This window comes from Bos grunniens, chromosome 21 (genome assembly GCF_055505025.1).
Source record: "Bos grunniens cultivar Pamir isolate PY7600 chromosome 21, Bosgru_T2T1.0, whole genome shotgun sequence".
NCBI classification, from domain to species: domain Eukaryota; kingdom Metazoa; phylum Chordata; class Mammalia; order Artiodactyla; family Bovidae; genus Bos; species Bos grunniens.
Window position 1 is genome coordinate 69,431,799 of NC_141185.1, and position 19,113 is coordinate 69,450,911.

Sequence of the window (19,113 nt, forward strand, 5' to 3'; positions counted from 1 at the left end):
CCACAACTGGAAACAACCCACATGTTCTTCAAAAGTGAATGTATAAATCATGGTGAAAGTGAAAAGAAAGTGAAGTCACTCAGTCGTGTCCAACTCTTTGCAACCCCATGGACTGTAGCCTACCAGGCTCCTCCGTTCATGGGATTTCCAGGCAAAAGTACTGGAGTGGGTTGTTATTTCCTTCTCCAATAAATCATGGCATATTTATACAAATAAATCATGGTATATTAATACAAATAAATATCACACAACAATAAAAGGAAACTGAATGTTGTTATATACACCAACTTGGATGGACTATAAGGGGGGTTATAGTCACACTTATGCAAAAAGCCTAAGTGCAAAAAGCCAGCCTCAGAGCATTATATACTGTATGATTCCAATTTTATAACATGAAAAAACAACAAAATTATAGATGAATATTAGATAAGTAGTCACCAGGGTTAGTGGAATGGTGTGATTATAAAGGGGTAACAAGTGAGAATTTATTTGTGGTGATGAAACAATTCTGTATCTGATTATGTTGATGGCTACACAAACCTTTGTAATACAATTTCACAGAACTATACACATTCTCAAAAAAATGAATGCATTTCAGGATTAATGAAACCCAAATAAAGTTTGTAGCCTATTTCTACCAATGTTAATTTCATAATTTTTATCATTCTACTTTGGTTGTATAAATTGATATCATTGGGAGAAGATGGATGAAGGGGATACTGAAATTTTCTGTATTCTTTTTATAACTTCTATGTAAGCTTAAAATTATTTCAAAATGAAGAGTTAAATATGTGAATGCTAATAATAGTACAGAGACAGGAAATTTTTATACTTAAGAAAAATATGGCAGGGATTTCCCTGGTGGTACAGTGGTTAAGACTTCATAGTCCCAGTGCAGGGAGCCTGGGTTCAATCCCTGGTCAGGGAATTAGATCCTTCATGCTGCAACTAAGATCCCATGCAGCCAAATCAACAAATTAATAGGTAGATTAAACAAACAAAGAAAGTATGGCATGTATTCTTTAGACTACACAGTGTGCCTCATAATGTGAGTAAACTAAAAATCCAACATTTTAACAAAAATCAAATTAGAAGGATAAAAGAATTTCTATAAAGGCTGTGTAGTTATCAGTGCTAACATGATATAGGAATGATGATATTAGCATAATGGCTAATGTTTACAAAGCTCTTGATATGAAATTTTTTGAACAAATTGAGAGTATGTATCTACCATCATTTTGCAGATGAGGAAACTTAGATGCATGGACATTAATTCATATACCCTTGACTTCATGACCTCAGTGGGACTTTCACTCAAGGTGGTCTGCACCTAGAATCTGCAGAGCAGATAAAAATGTACATTATATTCTGAAATTCTGAAAGGTAAAAAGAACATAATCACAATATATGAAAATACTGTCAACATTTTGATGTAGTCTATTTTTGATATGTGTCCTTTAATTTATTCATTTATTGATTTTTCAGTAATTGAAATATTAACTGAACATATAAGATGTGTCAGTTTTTGTACTGGTGACATGGACTACAGTGAATACAGCATATTCTTGTTACATGGACCACTTAGTCTAATGGGAGAGAGACAATACACATGAAAAACATAAGAAAATATCAGGTGGTAAGTCCTAAAGTAGAATAAGAGATTCAGATAACAGGAGGTTGGCAGTAAAAGCCTCTCTGAGGAGATTACTGGAGCAAAGATCTGAAGGAAGTGAGGGAGTGAGCCATGGGAATTTCTTGGAGAAGCAGTAGAACATCCTGAGCAGAGGGCACTTGCAAACTCTCAGGTGCTGGAATTGAATCCAAGGTCTCCAGGGAGGTCCTGTGGATGGAATTGGACTAATGAAATGGAATATGGAAGAGATGTGGCCAGGATCATGTCCTGCTCCCCAGATTGCACAGCTCATTCAAAAACCTCTTTAAACAACCACTGCCTAACATTTTTATTTTCTTTAATTGTTGCTCATTGTCTGTTTTAAAGTATGCAGTATTTTTCAATCCAGACAGAAGATGATGTAGAGGTGATACGCTCTGCCCACTCCTTTCCCATTTTTTGATGGGAAATTCCTTTAGGAGTGTGAAGAATATGTGTCCTCAAGGGCACTTCCAAAGGGCTTCCTCTTAATCTGGCCTTGAGGGATTCAGTGGAGGTAGACTCAATCCTGAGGTCCCCTTCTCAGAAGTCCCAGAAGATCAAATAGAACTTCAACCCCCAAACTCTCCCACCAGTTCAAGAGAAATAGGCCTCTCAAGATGCTTTCTAAAGGGTGTGGCTAAACTCTTCTGCCGCCTTGTGACTGATTCCATTTATCCTTTCCCATCAGATGAATGCATCTCTAGAAACTCCTCAAGTGGAACTTTAATTTTCAGGAGAGGCTCTTGACAAATCTAAGGACACAGGGACAAGAATCTACAAAGGATTTTTTCAACACAGAGGTAAGCCTAAATCAAAGGTTATACTTGCTAATGAAATGGACAATGGACTAGAAAGAAAAGGCCTTGGAGATCATGTATTTTATGGGCACCTGAGAAGTGGAGAAAGCAAAGATGCAAACTTAGGTATGGGAAAGAAGAATGAAGGGACTGAATGGCAGGTATCTCCTTGGAACTCCATTTAATTGTCTACCTCTTCTTTATGACAGCTACTCAGGTTCCAATGAATCCAATATCTCCTTTCTCTACATGCCCACCTGAAACTGAATCCTCTGTTGTTAGGAGAGGTATCTACCTGTCCATAGGCAACTGTCTTTCCCTTTCCCAATAAAGAGACCCTACCAACTAGCCTCACTCTCCTCAAGCCCACTCTGTCCTCTTATGGTGAGGAAATCTAGGCTGTCATTCAAGAACTCAATTAATAATTGGACTTTGTTCTGTTTAAGATGGATGCCTAGGTCCAGCCTCTCTGTTCTTTGTTTGTTTTTGCTGTTTTGTTTAAGTAAATATTACATTCCACCTACCACATCATATCTCTCATTGTTGTTCAGTTGCTCAGACATGTCTGACTATGCAACACCAAGGATGGCAGGATACCAGGCTTCCCTGTCCTTCACCATTCCCTGGAGCTTGCTCAAACTCATGTTCATTGAGTTGTGATGCCACCCAAGTATCTCAACCTCTGTCATTCCCTTCTCCTCCTGCCTTCTATATTTCCCAGCATCAGGGTCTTTTCCAATGAGCTGGCATTTAATATCAGGTAGCCAAAGTATTGGAGTTTCAGCTTCAGCATCAGTCTTTCCAATGAATATTCAGGGTTGATGTTCTTTAGGATTAATTGGCTTGATCACCTTGCAGTCCAAAGGACTCTCAAGTATCTTCTCCAACAACACAGCTCAAAAGCATGAATTCTTTAGTGCTCAGCCTTCATTAAGGTCCAACTCTCACATCCATACATGACAACTGGAAAAATCATACCTTTGACTATACAGACCTTTGTTTGCAAAGTAATATTTCTGATTTTTAATACACTCTCTAGGTTTGTCATAGCTTTTCTTCTAAGGAGCAAGGGTTTTTTTTTTTTTTTTTTTTATAATTTCATGGCTGTAGTCACCATCTGCAGTGATTTTAAAGCCCAAGAAAATAAAGTCTGTCACTGTTGCCATCATTTCCCCATCTATTTGCCAAAAAATGATGAGACCAGATGCCATGATCTTAGCTTTATGAATGTTGAGCTTTAAGCCAACTTTTTCACTTTCCTCTTTCACTTTCACCAAGAAGCTCTTTAGTTCTTCTTCCCTTTCTGCCATAAGGGTGGTGTCATCTGCATATCTGAGGTTATTGATATTTCTCCCAGCAGGCTTGATTCAAGCTTTTGCTTCATCCAGCCCAGCATTTCTCATGATGTACTCCGCATATAAGTTAAATAAGTAGGGTGACAGAATACAGCCTTGACGTACTCCTTTCCAGATTTGGAAACAGTCTGTTGTTCTATGTCCAATTCTAACTGTTGCTTCTTGACCTGCATACAGATTTCTCAGAAGGCAGGTAAGGTGCTCTGGTATTCCTATCTCTTAATTATTTTCCACAGTTTGTCGTGATCCACACTGTAAAAGACTTTAGTGTACTCAACGAAGCAGAAGTAGATCCATCTCTTCAGTTCAGTTCAGTTCGGTCACTCAGTCATGTCCGACTTTTTGCGACCCCATGAATCGCAGCATGCCAGGCCTCCCTGTCCATCACCAACTCCTGGAGTTCACTCAACCTCACGTCCATTGAGTCGGTGATGTCATCCAGCCATCTCATCCTCTGTCATCCCCTTCTTCTCCTGCCCCCAATCCCTCCCAACATCAGAGTCTTTTCCAATGAGTCCACTCTTTGCATGAGGTGGCCAAAGTACTGGAGTTTCAGCTTTAGCATCATTCCTTCCAAAGAACACCCAGGACTGATCTCCTTTAGAATGGGCTGGTTAGATATCCTTGCAGTCCATGGGATGCTCAAGAGTCTTCTCCGACACCACAATTCAAAAGCATCAATTCTTCAGCGCTCAGCTTTCTTCACAGTCCAACTCTCACATCCATACATGACTACTGGAAAAACCATAGCCTTGACTAGACGGACCTTTGTTGGCAAAGTAATGTCTCTGCTTTTGAATATGCTATCTAAGTTGGTCATAACTTTCCTTCCAAGGAGTGTCTTTTAATTTCAATTTAATTGGCTGCAATCACCATCTGCTATAATTTTGGAACCCCCCAAATAAAGTCTGACACTGTTTCCACTGTTTCCCCATCTATTTCCCATGAAGTGATGGGACCAGATGTCATGATCTTAGTTTTCTGAATGTTGAGCTTTAAGCCAACTTTTTCACTCTCCTCTTTCACCTTTATCAAGAGGCTTTTTAGTTCCTCTTCACTTTCTGCCATAAGGCTTGTGTCATCTGCATATCTGAGGTTATTTATATTTCTCCTGGCAATCTTGATTCCAGCTTGTGCTTCTTCCAGCCAAGCCTTTCTCATGATGTACTCTGCATAGAAGTTAAATAAGCAGGGTGACAATATACAGACTTGACATACTCCTTTTCCTATTTGGAACCAGTCTGTTGTTCCATGTCCAGTTCTAACTGTTGCTTCCTGACCTGCATATAGGTTTCTCAAGAAGCAGGTCAGGTGTTCTGGTATTCCCATCTCTTTCAGAATTTTCCACAGTTTATTGTGATCCACTCAGTCAAAGGCTTTGGCATAGTCAATGAAGCAGAAATATTTGTTTTTCTGAAACTCTCTTGCTTTTTCCATGACCCAGCAGATGTTTGCAATTTGATCTCTGCTTCCTCTGCCTTTTCTAAAACCAGCTTGAACATCAGGAAGTTCACGGTTCACATATTGCTGAAGCCTGGCTTGGAGAATTTTTATTTTATTTTTAAACTTTACATAATTTTATTAGTTTTGCCAAATATCAAAATGAATCCGCCACAGGTATACATGTGTTCCCCATCCTGAATCCTCCTCCCTCCCCATACCATCCCTCTGGGTCATCCCAGTGCAGCGTGTGAGATGACTGCAATTGTGTGGTAGTTTGAGTATTCTTTGGCATTGCCTTTCTTTTGGATTGGAATGAAAACTGGCCTTTTCCAGTCCTGTGGCCACTCCTGAGTTTTCCAAATTGGCTGCCATATAGAGTGCAGCACTTTCACAACATCATCTTTCAGGATTTGAAATAGCTCAACTGGAATTCCGTCACCTCCACTAGCTTTGTTTGTAGTGATATTTTCTAAGGCCCACTTAACCTCACATTCTAGGATATCTTGCTCTAGGTGAGTGATCACACCATCGTGATTATCTTGGTCATGAAGATCCTTTTTGTACAGTTCTTCTGTGATCCATCTCTTATGAGACACCAATTCTCCTTCAGTTTACCTTGGTGTATTTTCAACCTCTACCCTCTACTTCATAGATGCATGCCCTGAACATCCTTTGTATGACCCTGTGTTGGCAGTAACAGCAGTGCTATTATCATACACTACTCAGTCTGTGCTGTGCTAAGTGCTGCCCAACTTAAGACACAGAAATTAATTCCTGGGCTCTTTGCAAATCACAGTAGTTACTCAAAGTGTCATTAGACTGAAAAAAGCAAAGAGAATTAATGAGTCTTGGTCAAGTCATTGGCACTGTTATTCTTTGATCCTGTTCTACTATGAATGTGAATGCACACTTTGGGTGAATTTTTTAATATAAATCTTGATATTTCAAATAAATTTCAGGGTCAAGGAGGGCTGTTATAGTAGTATTTTCAGTTCTATCACACAGTGATGAATCAAATATTTTATAGGTATTCTTTGGCTAAAAGTTTTGGAAAGGATTTCATCTTCTGGGTTGGAAACTAAAAGTTTCACCCTAATCATGAGAGCAACATGGATAAATTACAAAACACAACAGCACACTGAAGACACAGAGAAACCTGAATGAATTAAATTTTAGAAATAACAAGGGGCCCTTTGGTGCTTTCATCTCTGTGGGTAATGCAGAGCTATAGAAAAAAGTCCCCAAGGATGGGTGAAAAGAAAAACCAAACTATTAACAAATTTTTATTGACTACATATTTATGATGTGACAGATTCAAATTCTGGGGAGTCTAAAAGAACTCCAAATCCGACTGTCAAATCTCCTTCAAGGCTCTCACTGGTTGCCCGTGAGTATCACACCAATGACTGAGAGCAGAGCAAGGTAGATGAGACAGAACCATGAATTCTTCCTTAAGTGCAAGATAATGACCAAAAGGAGGATGCTAATGTGGAACAAGGAACTAAGACCCTCCAAGGTACAGATCTTTCCTGAGTATAAAGCAGTAGCATGCAAGGTACTGTGGGCAGAGAAAGGGAACTGACAGCCCATACCCCCAAGGCATACAGAGTCATTGAGTACACAGTAGCCTAATAAAGATTGAGGCAGGGAATTAAGAATAAGAAAGACTTCCTAAAGCTTGAAAATGCAGGATCAGAGCTAGATAGTAAAGAAAATTCCCTATTGAACCCCAAAACTGTCATCCAGGTTTAAAGGAAGAGAATCAGAAAAGGGAAACTTGGATGTGGGCAAGGGGAGGGAGAGATGCAGGGCAGGCAGAAAGTAAAATAACAATTTCTTTCCTATAGTCCTACAACAAGCAACTGGACCTAATAGATACATATTTGAATTCTCATTGATCTTAGATTCAAATCTCTGCTGAAAAGAATGTCTTACTCTAACCCTCAAAATATGAAAAGCCATTATCTCCAGAAACTGAGTCACAGTATAGTTGAAAATTCTCTATCCAGCAGGAAAAAAAAAAAAACCAAAACTTTCAAGAATAAGTTGATAGAGAATGTACAATGAAGAAAGGATAATCTTTTCAGTGAAAGCTTTCGGGAATATTGGACAGCTCATGCAAAACAATGAAACTGGACAGCCATACACAAAAACCAACTCAAAACAAAGATTAAAGATTTGAATGTAAAAGACCTGAAACCATAAAAATAGAAGTAAATAAAACAATAAAGCCCCTTGACATTGATCTTAGCAATGTTTTTTTGTTTGTTTGTTTTTGCAGGGGTGGGGAGATTTGATTCCAAAAGCAAAGACAAAATAAACAAGTGGAACTACATGAAAGTAAAAGGCTTCTGCACGGCAAAGGAAACCATCAGCAAAATAAAAAGGACACCTGCAGAATGGTAGAAAATGTTTGCAAAGTATTTATCTAATAAGTAGTTAGCCTCCAAAATATATACAAAATGCATACAGCTCATTAGCAAAACAAAACAATTAAAAAATTCTCAGAGGAATTAAACATTTTTCCAAAGAAGACATACAAATGGCCAACAGGTACATCAAAAAGTGCTCATCAACTCTAATCATTAGGGAAATGCAAGTCAAAACCACCAAGTGAGATATCACCATATTGTTAGAATGCTGCTGCTAAGTCACTTCAGTAGTGTCCGACTCTGTGCAACCCCGTAGAGGGCAGCCCACCAGGCTCTGCCATCCCTGGAATTCTCCAGGCAAGAACACTGGAGTGGGTTGCCATTTCCTTCTCCAATGCATGAAAGTGAAAAGTGAAAGGGAAGTCATGCAGCCATGTCTGACTCTTCGCAACTCCATAGACTGAAGCCTACCAGGCTCCTCTGTCCATGGGATTTTCCAGGCAAGAGTACTGGAGTGGGTTTCCATAGCTATCATTAAAAACACAATAGATAAGAAATGTTGGCAAAAAAAAATGTGGAGGAAAAAAGAACCCTTTATGAACTATTGGTAAGAATGTAAATTGATTTAGCCACTATGGAAAAGAGTGTGAAGTTTCCTTTAAAAATTAAAAAGAGAATTGCCACATGATCCAGAAATCCAATTTCTGGGTATATATTCAAAGAAGACAAAATCACTACCTAGAAAATATATATGTGCCTCCATGTTCATTGCAGCATATTTACAGTACCCAAGACACAAAATAAAACTGAGTGTAGATCAGTGAATCTATAAAGAACATGATATGTGAGTGGGGTATGTGTATATATAATGGAATATTATTCAGCCATGAAAAATATTCTACCATTTGTTAAAACATGGATGGACCATAGGGCATTATGCTAAATGAGATAAGTTGGGCAGAGAAAGACAAAAAGTGTATAATCTCTCTTATAAAAGAAACTACATTCATAGTTACAGAAAAAAGACTGGTGTTGCCAGAGGTGGGGTGAGGAGTGGGCAAAATATGTAAAGGTGGCTCCCCCCAAAAATAATGAAGGTAATGAGAGTAAAATAACATTTTCAGCTAGGCAACAGCTGAGAAAATTTGTTTCTTGCAAATATTCACGATAAATAATACTAAGGAAATTTTCTCAGGCTGAAGGGAATTAATACCAGAAGAAATCTTGATATGCAGGAAGGAATGATGGGAAATAGAAAGTACATATATATTTATATGTGTGTGTATATATTTATATTTTATAAATGTAATGCAATATAAAATATAAAAGGACTTTAAAAACTATTCTGCTATATATTATATGTATAATGTTTACAACAGTTTAGCATGTAATATTTAATATAATGCATAATATAATAATAATTCATACATTTAAAATTGTATACACACACATATAGACAGTATAGGCAGTCTATGATTTGTATAGTGTTGTGTTGAGTAAAACTTGTGTGTATCAGAACAACATTCTCATTTGTTCAGCTACCAGATATCTGAACAAAATGAGTACACTTTTCCAATGTACACAGGTTTCAGTTAATATGGTTTTGTGCATAGTAAGAACGGTAATATATATACTACATATTAGATCAGATCAGATCAGTCGCTCAGTTGTGTCCAACTCTTTGCGACCCCATGAATCACAGCACGCCAGGCCTCCCTGTCCATCACCAACTCCCGGAGTTCACTCAGACTCACGTCCATCGAGTCAGTGATGCCATCCAGCCATCTCATTCTCTGTCATCCCTTTCTCCTCCTGCCCCCAATCCCTCCCAGCATCAGAGTCTTTTCCAATGAGTCAACTCTTCGCATGAGGTGGCCAAAGTACTGGAGTTTCAGCTTTAGCATCATTCCTTCCAAAGAAATCCCAGGGCTGATCTCCTTCAGAATGGACTGGTTGGATCTTCTTGCAGTCCAAGGGACTCTCAAAAGTCTTCTCCAACACCACAGTTCAAAAGCATTATTCTTTGGCGCTCAGCCTTCTTCACAGTCCAACTCTCACATCCATACATGACCACAGGAAAAACCGTAGCCTTGACTAGACGAATCTTTGTTGGCAAAGTAATGTCTCTGCTTTTGAATATGCTATCTAGGTTGGTCATAACTTTCCTTCCAAGGAGTAAGCGTCTTTTAATTTCATGGCTGCAGTCACCATCTGTAGTGATTTTGGAACCCAGAAAAATAAAGTCTGACACTGTTTCCACTGTTTCCCCATCTATTTCCCATGAAGTGGTGGGACCGGATGCCATGATCTTCATTTTCTGAATGTTGAGCTTTAAGCCAACTTTTTCACTCTCCACTTTCACTTTCATTAAGAGGCTTTTGAGTTCCTCTTCACTTTCTGCCATAAGGGTGGTGTCATCTGCATGTCTGAGGTTATTGATATTTCTCCCAGAAATCTTGATTCCAGCTTGTGTTTCTTCCAGTCCAGCGTTTCTCATGATGTACTCTGCATACAAGTTAAATAAACAGGGTGACAATATACAGCCTTGATGAACTCCTTTTCCTATTTAGAACCAGTCTGTTGTTCCATGTCCAGTTCTAACGGTTGCTTCCTGACCTGCATACAAATTTCTCAAGAGGCAGATCAGGTGGTCTGGTATTCTCATCTTTTTCAGAATTTCCACAGTTCATTGTGATCCACTCAGTCAAAGGCTTTGGCATAGTTAATAAAGCAGAAATAGATGTTTTTCTGGAACTCTCTTGCTTTTTCCATGATCCAGCGGATGTTGGCAATTTGATCTCTGGTTTCTCTGCCTTTTCTAAAACCCACTTGAACACCAGGAAGTTCACGGTTCACGTGTTGCTGAAGCCTGGCTTGGAGAATTTTGAGCATTACTTTACTAGTGTGTGAGATGAGTGCAACTGTGTGGTCGTTTGAGTATTCTTTGGCATTGCCTTTCTTTGCAATTGGAATGAAAACTGACCTTTTCCAGTCCTGTGGCCACTGCTGAGTTTTCCAAATTTGCTGGCATATTGAGTGCAGCACTTTCACAGCATCATCTTTCAGGATTTGGAATAGCTCAACTGGAATTCCATTACCTCCACTAGCTTTGTTCGTAGTGATGCTTTCTAAGGCCCAATTGACTTCACGTTCCAGGATGTCTGGCTCTAGGTCAGTGATCACACCAATGTGATTATCTGGGTTGTGAAGATCTTTTTTGTACAGTTCTTCTGTGTATTCTTGCCATCTCTTCTTAGTATCTTCTGCTTCTGTTAGGTCCATACCATTTCTGTCCTTTATCGGGCTCATCTTTGCATGAAATGTTCCTTTTGTATCTCTGATTTTCTTGAAGAAATCCCTTGTCTTTCCCATTCTGTTGTTTTCCTCTATTTCTTATATTTTTGGAGGACCTTCATCCATTTTACCCACCCATCACTGCTATCTCTGTCAACCACCAATCTGTTTTTTGTATATATCATACATCATTTTAAAAAGGCAACTGACCATTTAAATCGAAATAAATAGCCATGTATTGTGGCGTTTGTAGTACATATAGAGGCAAAATAAATGGCAACAAGAACACAGAGCTATGAAGAGTCTAAACAGAATTACAGTGTTGACAAACTGTTATATTACACATGAAGTAAGTAAGATATTTGAATTAAATGTGGCTAAATTAAAGGTGCATATTGTAATCTGTAGAGCACTCTAAGAACATGAAGGAGGTCTAAATTAAAATCCAATACAGGAGATCAAATTGAATGCTAAAATATTTGATTAATCCTAAATGGGAAACAAAAATTAGATGGCAGACATAGAAAATAAATGCCAATATAGTCAACCTGCATCCTATTGTATCATTAATTATAGTAAATGTTAAGTGATTCCATGAAAAAGGCAGAAATTAGCAGACAGAATTAATAAATCACAACCTAAGTGTGACTGTTAACTTTATGTGTGAACTTGACTGGGGCACATGGTGGCCAGATTTGGTCAAACATTATTCTGGGTGTTTCTGTAAAGTTATTTTATATATGATTAGCATTTAGGTCAGTAGACTCAGTTCACTCACTCAATTGTTTTTGACTCTGCTACATCATGGACCGCAGCATGTCAGGTCTCCCTCTTCATCACCAAATCCCAGAATTTACTCAAACTCATGTCCATTGAGTTGGTGATGCCATCCAATCATCTCATCTTCTGTCATCCCCGTCTCCTCCCCACTTCACTCTTTCCCAGCATTAGGTTCTTTTCAAATGAGTCAGTTCTTTGCATCAGGTGGCCAAAGTCACCTGTACAGAATATTGTCCTTCATAATGTGGATGCTGCTGCTAAGTCGCTTCAGTCATGTCCGACTCTGTGCGACCCCATAGACAGCAGCCCACCAGGCTCCCCTATCCCTGGGATTCTCCAGGCAAGAATACTGAGTGGGTTGCCATTTCCTTCTCCAATGCATGAAGTGAAAAGTCAAAGCGAAGTCTCTCAGTCGTGTCTGACTCTTAGCGACCTCATGGACTGCAGCCTACCAGGCTCCTCTGTCCATGGGATTTTCCAGGCAAGAGTACTGGAGTGGGGTGCCATTGCCTTCTCCGCATAATGTGGATAAGCCTTATCTAATTAGTTGAATGACTAGATAGAACAAAAAGGCTCACCCTCCCCCCAAGTAAGAGAGAGTTATTTTGGTCTAATGGCCTTGGAACTGAGACACTGGGTTTTTGGTGTGTGTTTTTTTTTTTTTTTGGCTCTCTTTGGACTTGAGCTGCAACAATAGCTCTGACTGGGTTTCAAACCTGATGGTCCTCAGGTTGGAATTACACTATTAGCTTTGCTGGTTCTCAGTCCTTCTAATTCAGACTGGAATTAAATTATTTGCTCCTCTAGGTCTCCAGCCTGATGACTGACCCTGCAGATTTTTGGACTTGCCAGCCTCCATAATCACATGATAATAATATCTCTATAATAAACCATAAATTACATGTATGTATATATATATATATATTTATACACATACACACACTCACATACACACATTCACACACACATAAATTTCCCATGGGAGAGTAACAGAAAAGTGTCACTTTATCAAAAATACATAATCACATACATAATGTGTGTTCCAAGAAAAGAACTCATAACAGATTAAATTTTTAAGTAAGGGAAGAAATAAACAAATTCACCATCAAACAAATCCACCAAGTGTTAGATTCTATCTAGCCCTTCTGATTAATTGATAGAACAAACAGATTAAAAAAAAATCATCTATGATACAGAAGATGTGAACACCATGCTCAATCTAATTGACCTAAGTGACAAATACATAATCGGTCAATGGCAGAACATAGTTTCTTAATCACAAGACATTTTTAAAATATACCTTATGTTGAGCACTAAATTCAAGCTTTAATACATTTACAATAACTAAGTAATATTAGCAATATTCTCTGATCACATATTACAGTGTAATGAAATTAATGTTAAGAAAACATGCATAATACATACAAAAGTTTGGACATTAAGTGACATATTTCCAAAAAACATATAAATCAAACAAAACAAAGAAAAGCATAAAATATTTTGAAATGAATGATAATTCATTTCAGTTCAGTCGCTCAGTCGTGTCTGATTCTTTGAGACCCCATGAATCGCAGCATGCCAGGCCTCCCTGTCCATCACCAACTCCCAGAGTTTATTCAAACTCATATTCACTGAGTCGGTGATGCCACCTAGCCATCTCATCCTCTGTTGTCCCCTTCTCCTCCTGCACCCAATCCCTCCCAGCATCACAGTCTTTTCCAATGAGTCAACTCTCCACATGAGGTGGCCAAAGTATTGGAGTTTCAGCTTTAGCATGATTCTTTCCAAAGAAATCCCAGGGCTGATCTCCTTCAGAATGGACTGGTTGGATCTCCTTGCAGTCCAAGGGACTCTCAAGAGTCTTTCCAACGCCACAGTTCAAAAGCATCAATTCTTCAGTGCTCAGCTTTCTTCACAGTCCAACTCTCACAGCCATACATGACTACTGGAAAAACCATAGCCTTGACTAGACGAACCTTTGTTGGCAAAGTAATATCTCTGCTTTTTAATTAAAACATACCAAAATTTGTAATATACTCCTAAAGTAAGGCTGAAAGAGATATTTGTAGTTTTAGTTACCTATGCTACAAAAGAGGGGTTTCACAGGTGGTTCAGTGAGTTAAGTACCTGCCTGCAATGCAGGAGACACTGGAGATATGGGTTCAATTCCTAGGTTGGGGAGATCCCCTGGAGGAGGGCACAGCAACCCACTCCAGTATTCTTGCCTGGAGAATCCCCATTGACAGAGGAACCTGGCAGGTTACAGTCCATGGAAGTCACAAAGAGCTGCACACAACTGAAGCGACTCAGTACAGCAGAGCACTACAAAAGAGGGGACTTCCCAGGTGGCATTAGTGGTAAAGAACTTGCCTGCCAATGCAGGAGACTTAAGAGACTTGAGTTAGATCCCTGGGTCAGGAAGATCCTCTGGAAGAGGGCATGGCAGACCACTCCAGTATTCTTGCCTGAAGAATCCCCATTGACAGAGGAGCCTGGTGGGGCCACAGTCCATAGGTTCACAAAGAGTTGGACATGATTGAAGCAACTTAGCAGGCATGGACACACTTCAAAAAATGAATGATTTAAAATAAATTACCTAAGCTTGCATGTTATCAATATAGAAAAATAATAAATCAAAATTAAAGTAGAAGAATGAATAGAATAGAAATAAGACCTGAAATAAATGAAAAAGAAAACTGATCAACAATGGAGACCACTACACGTCAGGTATTTTGTGAAAAGAGTATGAAAATGAGTAACCTCTAGAAATACTAATAAAAGGAGAAAGAAAGCAAAAGAGAGAGAGAACAAATCATTTATGACAGGAATGAGAGACAATACTGAATATTTTACATTCATTAAAAGGGTAATAAAGGGACAGTTTGTTGATTTTGATCTCCATTTAATAAAGGAAATCATTAACTTAAAACTTTAAAAATTAGCAAATTGTTAAATGTTAATAAAGGCAGATTAATACCTTTAAGTTGACAACTTAGATGAAACAGAAAAAAATCCTTAGAAACAAAAATTACCCAAATTGGCAAATGATAAAATTGAAAATCTGAACAATGTAATTTCTAAGATGATCATGCATCTGGCAGCTCAAAATCCCTGTGCTATTGTCACACCAATAAAAGACCAAGATATGGTCAGGCAATAAATAAATAAAACAAAACAAAACAAACAAAAAAATCCAGCAGTATAGCTTCAACACAACTAAAAAATTGGAAACAGAATGAAAAACACAAAGAAGATACATTGTGTTGGCCAAAAAGTCAGCTCGGGTTTTTCTGTAACATCTTTTAGAAAAATCTGAATGAAATTTTGGCCAACTCAATAGGAATAGTCTCCAAGTACAGCAACTTTGGAAGTTGGTTTTGGCAGTTTCTTATGAAATTAAATATACTCTTATACAATTCACATTTTTCTCCCTGGAATTCATGTAAATGATTTGAAATGTATGCCAGCACAGAAATCTTCGTGCAAATGTTTATAACAGTTTTATTCATAATTGTCCAAACTTTGAAGCTACTAGCATGTCTACAATAAGTGAATGCTAATAAACTATGGCCCCTCCACACAGTAGAATATTATACCAAGATGAAAAGAAATGAGTCACCTACACATGGAAGTTTATGGCAGCTTTATTCATATTTGTCAAAATTTGGAAACAACTGAGATGCCCTTTCATAGGTGAATAGATAAATGGTGATACATCCAGGCAATGGAATATTATTCAATGCTAAAAATGAAGCAATCTCACAAGCTATGAGATCTTGGAAGAATCTTAATTGCATATTAGTGAAATTAAAAGATGCTTACTCCTTGGAAGGAAAGTTATGACCAACCTAGATAGTATATTCAAAAGCAGAGACATTACTTTGCCAACAAAGGTCCATCTAGTCAAGCTTATGGTTTTTCCAGTGGTCATGTATGGATATAAGAGTTGGACTGTGAAGAAAGCTGAGCGCTGAAGAATTGATGCTTTTGAACTGTGGTGTTGGAGAAGACTCTTGAGAGACCCTTAGATTGCAAGGAGATCCAACCAGTCCATTCTGAAGGAGATCAGCCCTGGGATTTCTTTGGAAGGAATGATGCTAAAGCTGAAACTCCAGTACTTTGGCCACCTCATGCTAAGAGTTGACTCATTGGAAAAGACTGTGATGCTGGGAGGGATTGGGGGCAGGAGGAGAAGGGGACGACAGAGAATGAGATGGCTGGATGGCATCACTGACTCGATGGACGTGAGTCTGAGTGAACTCCGGGATTTGGTGATGGACAGGGAGGCCTGGTGTGCTGTGATTCATGGGGTCGCAAAGAGTCAGACACGACTGAGTGACTGAACTGAACTGAGGTGAAAAAAGCCAACTTGAAAAGTTTATGTATGATTCCAAGTAAATGATATTGTGGAAAAGGGAAATCAATGGAGACATTAAAAATGTCAGTATTTTCCAGGGGATAGGGAGTAGGAAGTGTGCTTTCCAGTCGGCACAATGGGGGCGATATAGGAGATGTGGATTCCATCTATGAGTCAGGAAGATGCCTTTGAGTAAGAAATGGCAACCCACTCCCGTATTCATACCTGGAAAATCCCATGGACAGATGAGTCTGGTGGGCAAAAGTCCATAGGCTTACAAAGAATTGGGCACAACTGAGTGACTGAATACACACACAGACACACACACTCACACATAGTGAATATTGGAGCACAGAGGATTTTTCAGATAGTGAAATTATTCTTGTATGTTATAAAGGTGGACACATGTGATTATATATTGTCAAAACCCACAGAACTCCAAAAGGGAAACTTTACATAAACTACAGACTTTAGATGACAATGATGTTTCTATGTAAAGTGAAAGTCACTCAATTGTGTCTGACTCTTTGCAATCCCATGGACTATCAGTCCATAGAATTCTCCAGGCCAGAATACTGAAGTAGAAGTAGGTAGACTTTCCCTTCTCCAGGGAAATCTTCCCAACCCAGGTCCCGCATTGCAGGTGGATTCTTTACCAGCTGAGCCACAAGGGAAGCCCATGGCTATATAGGTTCATGAACAAAACACATGTACTCTCTGGTACAGGATGCTGATATTGGGAGAAGTTGTTTCTGTGTGGGATGGTCAAAGATTATATGAGAACCCTAAATTTCCCCTCAATTTTGGGGGAATCTACAACTGCTCAAAAATGATCTATTAATAAACAAACATATAGACAGATAAACATTGATACACCAATTTTTACCCACTATTAATAGAATGCCTAAAACCAAAACGGCCAATCACATCCAATTTTGGCAAGGATGAGGAGCAAATGGAACACGCATACATTGTTCAGAGGCGCACACAATTATACAGTCACAGTTTCAAATCTGCTAAAATGACCAAAGGACTTCCCTGATGGCTCAGTGGGAAAATAACTTACTGGCAGTGCAGGAGACACAAGAGACACAGGTTCAATCCCTGGGTCAGGAAGGCCCCTGAAGGAGGGCATGGAAACCCACTCCAGTATTTTTGCCTGGAGAATCCAATGGAGAGAGGAGCCTGGTGGGCTACAGTCCACAGAACTGCAGAGTCAGACATGACTGAAGCAACTGAGCACGTTTGTAGAATGACCACAATTAATTAAAAAAAAAAAAAAAAAGACTGACAATTTAAAATCTTGAAAGGCTGCCAAGCACCTGGAATTCTCATGCATTCTGGAAGAGTGTACACAAAGTGTTCTATCCCAACTGTGGATAACTGTCACAGTTCCTTATAAACACACACACACACACACACACACCTGCTCTATTACCCATAGTCTGGCATTTGCTAAAGATACATGAAAATGAAGAATTTTATAAGAGTTTTCAAACAATATTTTTTTAATTTTATTTTATTTTTAAACTTTACAATATTGTATTAGTTTTGCCAAATATCGAAATGAATCTGCCACAGGTATACCCACGTTCCCCATCGTGAACCCTCCTCCCACCTCCCTCCCCTCCCCTCCCTCTGGGTCGTCCCAGTGCACCAGCCCCAAGCATCCAGTACCATGCATCGAACCTGGACTGGCGACTCGTTTCATACATGATATTATACATGTTTCAATGCTATTCTCCCAAATCTCCCCACCCTCTCCCTCTCTCCAAAATATAGATAATTGTAGTTGGCCATAGAAAGTAGCGAACTTCTAATATAAGTAACATGTTTAATTCTAAAAAAGTTAAATCCAGACACTTTAAAAAGAATATGCACTATACTTATTGGATTTATATGAAATTCAGTAACAGATAGAACTTATATTTGGTTAAATAAATCAGGAAGTGGTTCCTTTGTACATGAAAAGATGTTCAACATCACTGATTATTAGAGAAATGCAAAAGAAAACTATAGTGACATATCACCTCACATCAGTCAGAATGAACACCATCAAAAAGTCTACAGTAACAAATGCTGGAGAGGGTGTGGAGAAAAGGGAACCCACCTACACTGTTAGTTGGTTGTTGCAGGCACTATGGAAAACTTATATGGAGATAGCTAGTGGGAACCTGCTGTTTAACATAGGAGCTCAGCTTGGTGCTCAGTGGTGAGCTAGATGGGTGTAATGTCAGGGGAGGGAGATCCAAGAGGGAAGGGTTACATGTACACTTATACTTGAACAGTAGAAATTAACAGTATATCATGAAGCAATTATACCCCAATAAATTTTTCAAAAAACTAAAAACAGAGTTTCCATATGATCCAGTGATTCCATGCCTGGGCATATATCTGAAGAAAACTCAAATTTTAAAAGATACATGTATTTCCAAGTTTTGTTGTTGTTGTTCAGTTGCTAAATCATGTCAAACTCTTTTGCAATCCTGAGGACTATGGCCCACCAGACTCCTCTGCTCATGGGATTTCCCGGGCAAGAATACTGGATTAGGTTGTCATTTCCTTCTCCAGGGGATATTCCTGACTCAGAGAATGAACTTCATCTCCTGCTTGGCAGGTGGATTCTTTGTAATGGAACCACTAGGGAAGCCCAACCCCAATCTTTATAGCAGCACTATATACAATAGCTAGGACATAGAAACAAACCATGTGTTCATCAACAGATAAATAAAGAAGGTGTTGAACACAGTGGAATATTACTCCACCATAAAAATGAACCAAATTTGCAGCAACATGGATGGCTTAGAGATTATTATACCAAGTAAATTAAAGTGAAGTAAAGTAAGTCAGACAAAGAAAGATATGATATAACTTTTATGTGAAATCTCAAAATATAATACAAATGATTTTATATACAAAACAGAAACAAACTCACAGATATAAAAAGCAACCTTCTGGCTACCAAAAGGGAAGGAGTCATTGGGAGGGGATAATCAGGAGTACAGGGTTAACAGATACAGAATACTCTGTATAAAATGAGTGAGCAGGAAGAATTTACTAT